This window comes from Hyaena hyaena, unplaced genomic scaffold (genome assembly GCF_003009895.1).
Source record: "Hyaena hyaena isolate Hyena2069 unplaced genomic scaffold, ASM300989v1 scaffold_50, whole genome shotgun sequence".
NCBI classification, from domain to species: domain Eukaryota; kingdom Metazoa; phylum Chordata; class Mammalia; order Carnivora; family Hyaenidae; genus Hyaena; species Hyaena hyaena.
In genome coordinates this window covers 4,443,744-4,452,086 of record NW_024080682.1, presented here as the reverse complement: position 1 = coordinate 4,452,086, position 8,343 = coordinate 4,443,744, and the positions used below count along the sequence as shown (strand labels likewise).

The window sequence follows — 8,343 nt, the reverse complement described above, 5'->3', positions numbered from 1 at the left end:
AGGTGCTCCGCACGAGCGTCCGGCATGGGGCTGGCCTCACTGAACCCCAAAGGGTCTGATGTCCATACACGGGGAGCCCGGGGAGCGCATTTGGGGAGTGTGTCAGCAGACACCACAGCAATCCGCAGCAAGTGTCCACCTGCTCGGGACGTCTTTTTAAAGCGAGTTCAGCTTACCGCTTCTCCTCCGAGTTTTCCTTTGCTTAATTGCAGGTGATGATTCAAAAGAAGGCTTCACCTGTGCTCGGCCGGCTTTCATCTTTTGCAGACAAAGCAGGCTGGGGCTTGGGCCCCGGTCCGTGGCGTGCTTAGGGCCCAGGTATTAAAGGGGCTGGATCACCCTCAGGCTTTTAAGGGTTTTTTGGGGGTTAAATTGATGAGCATGTATAATAAACTGAAGCTCTGTTGTTGGCGGATTTTTTTCCTTGTATTTGTTATTTTATCAGTTAAGAGATGGGGGCAGGGGGGAACATTCGCCTTTCCTCCCACGCCTCAGATTTGCCTTGAGATTTGTCATCGACCAGGCTGGGCTTGGATCTTCTGAGGATTTTTGTACGTTTCTGCTTCTCAAATAATTACCTGGAATCCAAGCACCGGAGTGTCTCGATGGCCAGTGTGTCGAGTCCTGACAGGGTTTGCGCGGGGCCCAGGGGGCCGTTGTCCCCCGTGTCCCTCTGCAGCGAGGGCCTGACCTGCCCATGCTGGCGTGGGGGACACACCCAGCAGGTCTGTCTCTGCTGGAAATCAGGACTTCCTTTATGTCAGTCTGCCATTTTCTTCTGTTCATTTGTGTCTTTGGGATTCTGTTTTGGTCAAAGCGGAACTGAGTGAATTTAGTGAGCGAGTGAGTTCTTGGGGCTGCTTACATCTGGGCAGCAAGGCCCGCGCCAGTCAGTCGGTTTCCGACAGGCCCGTCTGGGCTGCAGACACACTGTGTAGACACAGCGCACATGAGATAGCGCGGCTCTCTTCAGATGGGGGCTGTTTAAAGCAGGCTGTTCAATGTGCCCCCGTGCTTCCATGACACGTGTGTGCACACGCACCGATGCATGCATCTGGGGGTGGGAGGCGGTACTACTTTCTTTTTCCTTCTACTGCAGTAGGGCGCCATGCTCGAGGGCGTGTGGAAAAGCTGCCCAATACACAGGAAGGTTGTATTGACTTTGTTCTCAGCCTTCGCTCTTTTCCTTGGGCCAAGGTGACTGAGCTCTCTGCCCGTACTTGCCGCAGCGCCCGACTCTGGCTTCGTTCTTTGTAAATAAAACAGAGTCCCCCTTCCCTGCACCACGGTTTGCTCCTAGTCTGCTCCACGGCTACAATTCAGTCTAATCGTATCTCTTGGAAATAATATGAGAAAGTTATGCTGTTTTACTCCATCAGATTTAATAAGTTTGGATGCTTTCCAAGTACTAGGCATTAATCACACTTAAACCCAGGGCTTGATAGTTCATCCACCCGGAGTATTCATGTCAGAGACATAAAACAATCTGCTTTAATGCCCGCAGTTCCCTTTAAATTGAGCACTTGCCTTGTGTTAATAAAACTTGCTTCAAATTGAGGGGTTGGGGCGAGGACTGGGGGTGGGGGTCTTTAAGTCCTGTAAAGCGTTTCATGGCCGAATTTTACTTTCCTGTTTTAAAGCTTTGCAGCATTACATGGACAAAAAGAAGGAACCAGGTGAGCTCAGAATAAGGAAGAATTAGTTACAGGTTGGCAGCATCCAGAGCTTGCACAGAACGTACAGAGAGATGAAGAGAAACGTGGTCCTTGAAATTGGACAATCCTCCTGATGTCCTTCCTGTGTCCTACTCTGGGAGACGGTCACACTGGGCGCTGGCGTTCGCCCGCGTTCCAGGAAGAGGGCACGATGCGTGCTGTCTGCACTGCCTGGCGCGATCGGTGGGGCTGCAGGGACGTGCACAGACCGAGCAAACATTCAGAAGTACAGTCTTCATCACCAGCATGCTGTGCTCCTTACGCTGGTTTCGCTCTGTCCCTTTAAGCGGAGGTGTCCTGTGTCTTTGCCACCGCGTGAAGCCGTGAAGAGAATGCTTTCTCGAATGTCTTTCTTCGTTTGGGTACAGAAGTCTTTATCTTGTAGCAGAGTTGCTTTAATATTTAATCAGAGTGACGGAAGTTTCCATATGTTCATGTTTTCCTAAGGATTCATCCAGGTCACTAGGAGAGATTTGCTCCAGGGTGAAGAGAACACGGAGAACATGAACTCTGCCAGAGGGAGGCACGGGCTGATGCTGGGGCTGGGTCTCAGGTGGCTGTCCATCTTCAGTCCACAGAGTGGGGTCAGTGTGGGTGGCCTGCCAGGCTCTGACGCAGAAGGACCTGTCGGCCGACACATAACCCTAGGAAGCACCCAAATTGAACGGCGTGGACACTCTAACTCCAAGCCACACAATGTGTGGTAGGTACTTGCTGAGTGGCGTGGTGCCCACAGTGACATCAGAGCAGCTCTGAGAAGGGGCGGGCGAGGCCTGGGTGTTAGGTAGCCTCCATGTGAGTGCTGGCCCTTCCTCTGGCCTCATGCACTGAACCCAGCTGGTTTGTGCATGACCTGGCCACTAGGGGATTTTTCTGGAAGCGTATTTTATTTCACTGGATGAAGACTATACATGCAAGAAGTTTCGATTTCAATCTGCAAATACAGGATGCTGCCTGGCCTGAAACGAACCAACGAGCAAACAGACGAGCTGGACGACTGTGGTAGAGCAGAGCACCTACTCTGTAGGTGGGCTCAGCCTCAGCACAGTGGACACCACACAGTTGCTTTCGTGTCTGATTTTCATCATCCCTGCCGAAAAGGGTCTGTCTTTATAAAGTATAACTCAGCTATATATGGAGTTTATCTGCTTCAAGTTATGTGGACGTCTAAAATTAACACCGGCCTTGGTATTAACGTTCAGAGTTTAGAATATGTTTCATTGGGCTCATCTTTAGCTACTGGTCATAAGTAATCTATGTGGGTCTGTAGGTACCCCCATTCAGCATTTATTTGGGGAATGTAGGCCACCAGCAAGTCATAGTGAAGTCCGCTGGCATGATTTACAAGTCTGATGTGGGGAGACAAGGCTTATCCCGTAGGAAGCTGATGATTCCATATGGTCATTGTAACGTTTCCTGGAAATATCTTAATCCCTGTGACATCATCCTGTGAAAGAAGCTGTATTCCATGACTCATTTCTTAGACATTAATTTAAGAAATCTTTGGCACGTGCTATTATGGCCCAGGCAGTCCTGTCGATGTCAGGGACAGTAACGAGCAGAAACAGACCATATTCCTGCTCTCATGGACCTTGCACTTACCGGGAGGGGAGACGGAAGCTAGCAATGTACAAGGAGTCAGTGCTGGTGAGGGTTCCAAGTGCTGTGAAGGAGTGACCAGGGCCTTCAAGCAGAGACCTGAATGCAGTGAGGGAGCAAAACTTGGAGGTGGCTGAGGGAAAGAACATTCTAGAAGGAATCATAAGTGCCAAGTCCTTGAAGTAAAAGTGTGCTCAGTGTCTTCAGGGAACTTCCCTTGTTCCCCTACAGCATATACTGATTGTGTAAGTATGTTTTTCACTTAACCACGATGTTCAAGTATCAATAAATTGCTTTCCCAACCAGATTTATACCTGTTTGAGGGCTGAAACTATATCCTAAATGTGCCCTGTGCTTTTGTGATGTTTAGCCTGATGGTGAACCCATAACAAGTGTTCAACAAACACATTAAAATTAATGGACTCAGTGATTAAAATGTTAAAATGAACCGTAATGTAATGGATATGTAGTTCATATGGAACATTTTTTGAGGAAAAGAAAAAACTCTTGCTATCTCAACCTTTCTTTTTCAGTTTCCTTTCCGTGAAGAGTTTATGTAGGCTCATCAGGCTCAAATTCATGATTGAGCATTGTCCCAGAAATGGCCTGATACTGGATAGTTGATAACATTTTTTCTTACTATAGAGTGTCCACAAGATCAAGGTTCTGTCCTCAGATTCTATAGGTAAGCGGAGTGAAGAGGGCAAGTGCAGCTTCCCAGCAAACACCACGACGCACGGGAAGTGTCCTGGAAGTGAGTTTTGAGTTCATGGTCATCTTTACTGAAGGTAGAATTTAGTTTATGTTGGAGATGTGCTCCGAAATTAGCTCATATGATGAGTGAAGTGAATTAAAAGCATTTCATGTGTATTTGGGGAGTTTGGATTTAGAGGAAGCCCGTGCTAAATCACTGGAAAGGGAAAGAATCCTTATGTGACTTTTCCAGCCCTAGTTGATGTAGAGACAGACTGAGCATGTGTGTGTGTTTCTCTCTATTACATGGTTATAATGGGGAGAAGAACATTCCAGAGGGCAGTAAGTGCAAAGACCCTGAGGCGCCTCAGGACCCAGAGGCTTCTTGGAATGCTCAGTGAGAGTCAAGAAGGTCATTGTATTGTGTTCCCATAGCACACACTGTGCAAATCTCTTCGCCGCAGCCAGACTTTGACTGAAGGGGGGGGGACAAAACTCCGTTCCCAGCTTCACACTTGGAGGTGTGTTGTGATGTCCCAAGGTCAAGGTGGGAGGAAACCAGAGGAGGCCGATAGGAGGGGAGGAGCACAAGGAAAGGGAGAGGGCGCTGACTTCGTTCGGGTTTCTCTAACTGTAGCCCCTGAGGCAGGGATTTGAAGGCAAGTGGTTTATTTGAGGGGGGCCCTCGTAAGGCTCATGAAGGAGGGGGCCAGTGAGTCAGACAGGCTCTGGAATTTGCAGGGCCCAGTGCAAACCCAAAATGCCCAATCCCTTATTCAAAACTGATGAAAAATTTCAAGACAATCACAGCAGAGCCTTAGGCCAACCTGAAGGGGGCGCTGCTAGGTGACGGGCGCTGTGCGACCCTGGGGTGCCCCGTGGAGAACCTGGGTCCTGTGCTCAGCAGGGACATGTGTAGGGATGTGTCCCCAGCAGGTACCTGCCCGGCTTCATCTCACGGGGACCCTGAGTGCACACACTGCAGGGCAGTCCCCGGGGCAGGTGTGTTCATTCACAGCCCCCCTCATCAGTGGGAGCTGTCTTGGGGTGCCTTCACCCCTTCATGTTTCTGGCCTGCCTCATGTGTATAGGCTGAGCATCCTGCACGGAAGAGTGACTTCCGACAGACAGACAGATAGACAGATGTGGGCGTAGATCGCGTTGGGTTGTCTGTGACCACCTCCAGGACCGCCGTGCAGGCCGGGTTTTGCGTGGGGCGTGCGGGGACTCAGCGACCACCTCCTGCTCTGCTGGCGGCTGGGGTTCGGGCCGCGCTCCCGGGGACGGGGTGCCGCTGGCGGGCAGCCCGGGATGGGCCTGCTGGACGCGCGACCTGAGGACGGCCTGTCCTTGGAGTCCAGGCTGCCACGGACGGGGCTGAAGTGGGAACACCTCTGTGTGGAAGCCCCCTGTGGAGAAGGAAGCCCCAAGGTGTGAGACGGAACCGACTGTTGCAATCAGAGTCCCTCAGGCAGCGAGCGCTCTTGGGGAGCAGTGAATGCTCTTGGGGATGCAAAAGTGCCCCCAATTTCATTTAACATAGAACCACCACCTGGTAGTATTTTATAGTCCGCAGGAATCTGACCCAATATTCTCATGCCTCCACTTTCTTACTCGTGAGAATGTCTTGGCCTCAGTCTCCTGCGCTTCCTCACAGTGGGGAATATTCTCTCCGGATCCCCCCGGGGGTCAAGGAAGAGCTCTGTGTTTGCCAGGATTCCCTTTCTGGGGCTCCCAGGAAGGGCAGATTCCCAGGCGCCCCTCCTGGCAGGGCTGGAGTGTGCGGCCGTGTTCTGACAGGGGGGAGGTGAGTGGCAGCCACGTGTGCGTCCCTTGCGGTGGCTGCAGGTGTGTGGCTGTACGGCCCTCTCTCCCTTCCTTGCTCTTGCTGGCCTTTCACAGAATTCCTTTTCAGGTGGGGATCCTTTCTCAGGCCACCGGGTCCACGATATCTAGACCGTACCGCATCTTTTTATCAGTATCAGAATCTGTACATATGCTTTATATACACAAAGCTGTTCTGCAGATGCCTCCCTGAGCGCCTCCCGTGTGCCAGGCGCTGCTCTGGGCCACGGACAGACCACCCAGCGCCCCTAGAACTCATGTTCGGGTGGGGGAGAGCAGCAATGAGCAGACGAACAACAAATGGACAATTAAAGGCAGCGAGCCGTGCTTGAAGGAAGAAAACAATGTGTTACAGAGACAGAGTTCGGACTGATTTAGAAGAAGACCTCAGGGAGGAGACAACATCTGAATTTAGATCTGAGTGGGGAGCAGGCAGAGCAAGCCAGGTGCGGGCAGATGGAAATAGCATTTGCACGTCTGAAGGTTGGGCTAAGGGCCACTGGGGACTGCAGTGTGGGCAGAAAGACAGGAGTCCCGAGGACCCTGGTCTCCTAAGTTTGAGCCCCTGGGTGGGTTGTGGGGCTGACTACGGAGGTGGGGAATATTGGGGGGACAACTTTGAAAGCTACAGAATCGGAGGGCCTCAGCTGGGAAGAAGGTGGGGGCGGCGGACGGTGCTCTTGCTGGAGTTCTCGTCAGCTCTAATTAGTCTTGTACATTTAATAAGTGTTTGTAGGTCTGTCATTGGTAATTATCCAAATATGTGATTGAAATACAATTTTGAAAAAATGGAACATTTGCTTTGGGGAGAAAACATTCTATTTTTTCGATACTAGAGCAACATTCAAGTTTTTCTAAAATCTAAAGATTTAGGAAAAAGTCTATTTTTCTTAGAGGCAGCTGTGCGATTGCTGTAAATGAGTAAACTCTTAAGTATGTGTTTGTGTGATCGATGGGTAAGTTACACATCTAAAGTTGCTATTTTATTTTATATTTTTAAATGTTTTATTATTTATTTTTGAGAGAGACAGAGGCAGAGCATGAGTGGGGGAGGGTCAGAGAGAGAAGGAGACACAGAATCCAAAGCAGGCTCCAGGCTCCGAGCTGTCAGCACAGAGCCCTATGAGGGGCTCAAATTCACAAGTTGCAGGCTCATGACCTGAGCCCAAGTCGGCCGCTCAACTGACTGAGCCACCCAGGCACCCTGAAAGTTGCTATTTTAAAATACAGCCCACAGCCATTGTCCAGGAGGGCGCCCCACTTGGCCTCCGGTGTGAGTTTAGAGCTGTTTAGTGTGCCTAACAAAATGGAGTGATTTTTTTGAAATAATTTTGTTTGAAAATACATGATAGCCTGAAAATGAGATTGTCTTCTTATTAATCTTGGGTTACTTTTCTTAGCTGGCTGCTTAAATCCGGGAAGGATGTGGAAACAGGACTAGGGAAACTAGGTGGTGACCAATCATGGCCCGGAGCAAGGCCACCCAGGCCGGACGTGTGAGGACGTCGTGGAAGGGGTCTGAGATTTGTTCTCTGTCACCTGCCTTCAGCCTCTCCAGGGGACGGCAGCTGGGGAGACAGTTCCTTTGGAGAGCGGTTGGGCACGGCAGAGGCAGCTGAGGCCCCTGGGACAACTTGAGGCACATCCCTTGCAAGTGGCGCCATCATGGCCCAGGCTCCCAAATCGTGTTGTTCACTTGTCTGTCCTTTAAAACCTGTCTTCGGGCATCTCTCTTTCGGATCACTGTTCCATGCTAATTCCTAGTGCTAATTATAAAACACCCATTACTCCAACTAATAGAAAGAAAACCGTCAAGACTCTTACAAGACATTTCACAGAATTTATGTATCCACCATCAACCTTTGACTCGATAGACAGAAATTGTTAATTGGGCAATTTGAATGATCTTAATATTGATTTAAGCTTTTAAATGGTTTTTTAGACGTTTTATCCTAATGCCATCATGAGAACCCAAGAAGGCAGAGATGATACTCTAATTTATCACATCTCCGTATTAAATGGTGTAAACTAGTGTTGAGACCCAGTCCCTTCTATATCTAACGTGTATTCTCATAGTTGTACATTACTTTAAAAAGAGAAATGGAGTGTTTTTCCTGTGTGCTGATGATTAGGACTCTACATTCCTGTTTCTGCTAAATTTGATTTAGCAAATCAGAGCCAAGAATACCATCTACATTGCAATTTGGCCCAAACGCGAATAGTCATTTTTGGTGGTTTTCCTTCTGCATTAGATGGATGATATCAAATAGGTCTATTAAAATAAATAAAGGTACTTATTCAGCGGTTAATTTTATACGTGGTCTGTTGGTGCATGTAACACAAGAGGGATATTAAACATCTACAGGGGAGTCGGTGGGGATTGGATAGTAGGAGGTAAAGGAATTGGCCATGCTCTTCTGGCAGAGCTCTGTGGCCTCAGCATGCTACCTGTGTGGTCACAAATGCTGGGTCTAAGCATCTCCCACTTGTC

At 49.4% G+C, this 8,343-nt stretch overlaps 1 long non-coding RNA gene across 1 annotated transcript; it reads left to right on the top strand.

Moving 5' to 3' along the window:
- The first annotated feature begins 219 nt into the window (after positions 1–219).
- Positions 220–3,621, top strand: LOC120230891. Its single transcript, XR_005528204.1, has 2 exons — positions 220–318; positions 1,641–3,621. It is a non-coding gene; the product is annotated as an uncharacterized LOC120230891 (long non-coding RNA).
- Positions 3,622–8,343: the final 4,722 nt, after the last annotated feature.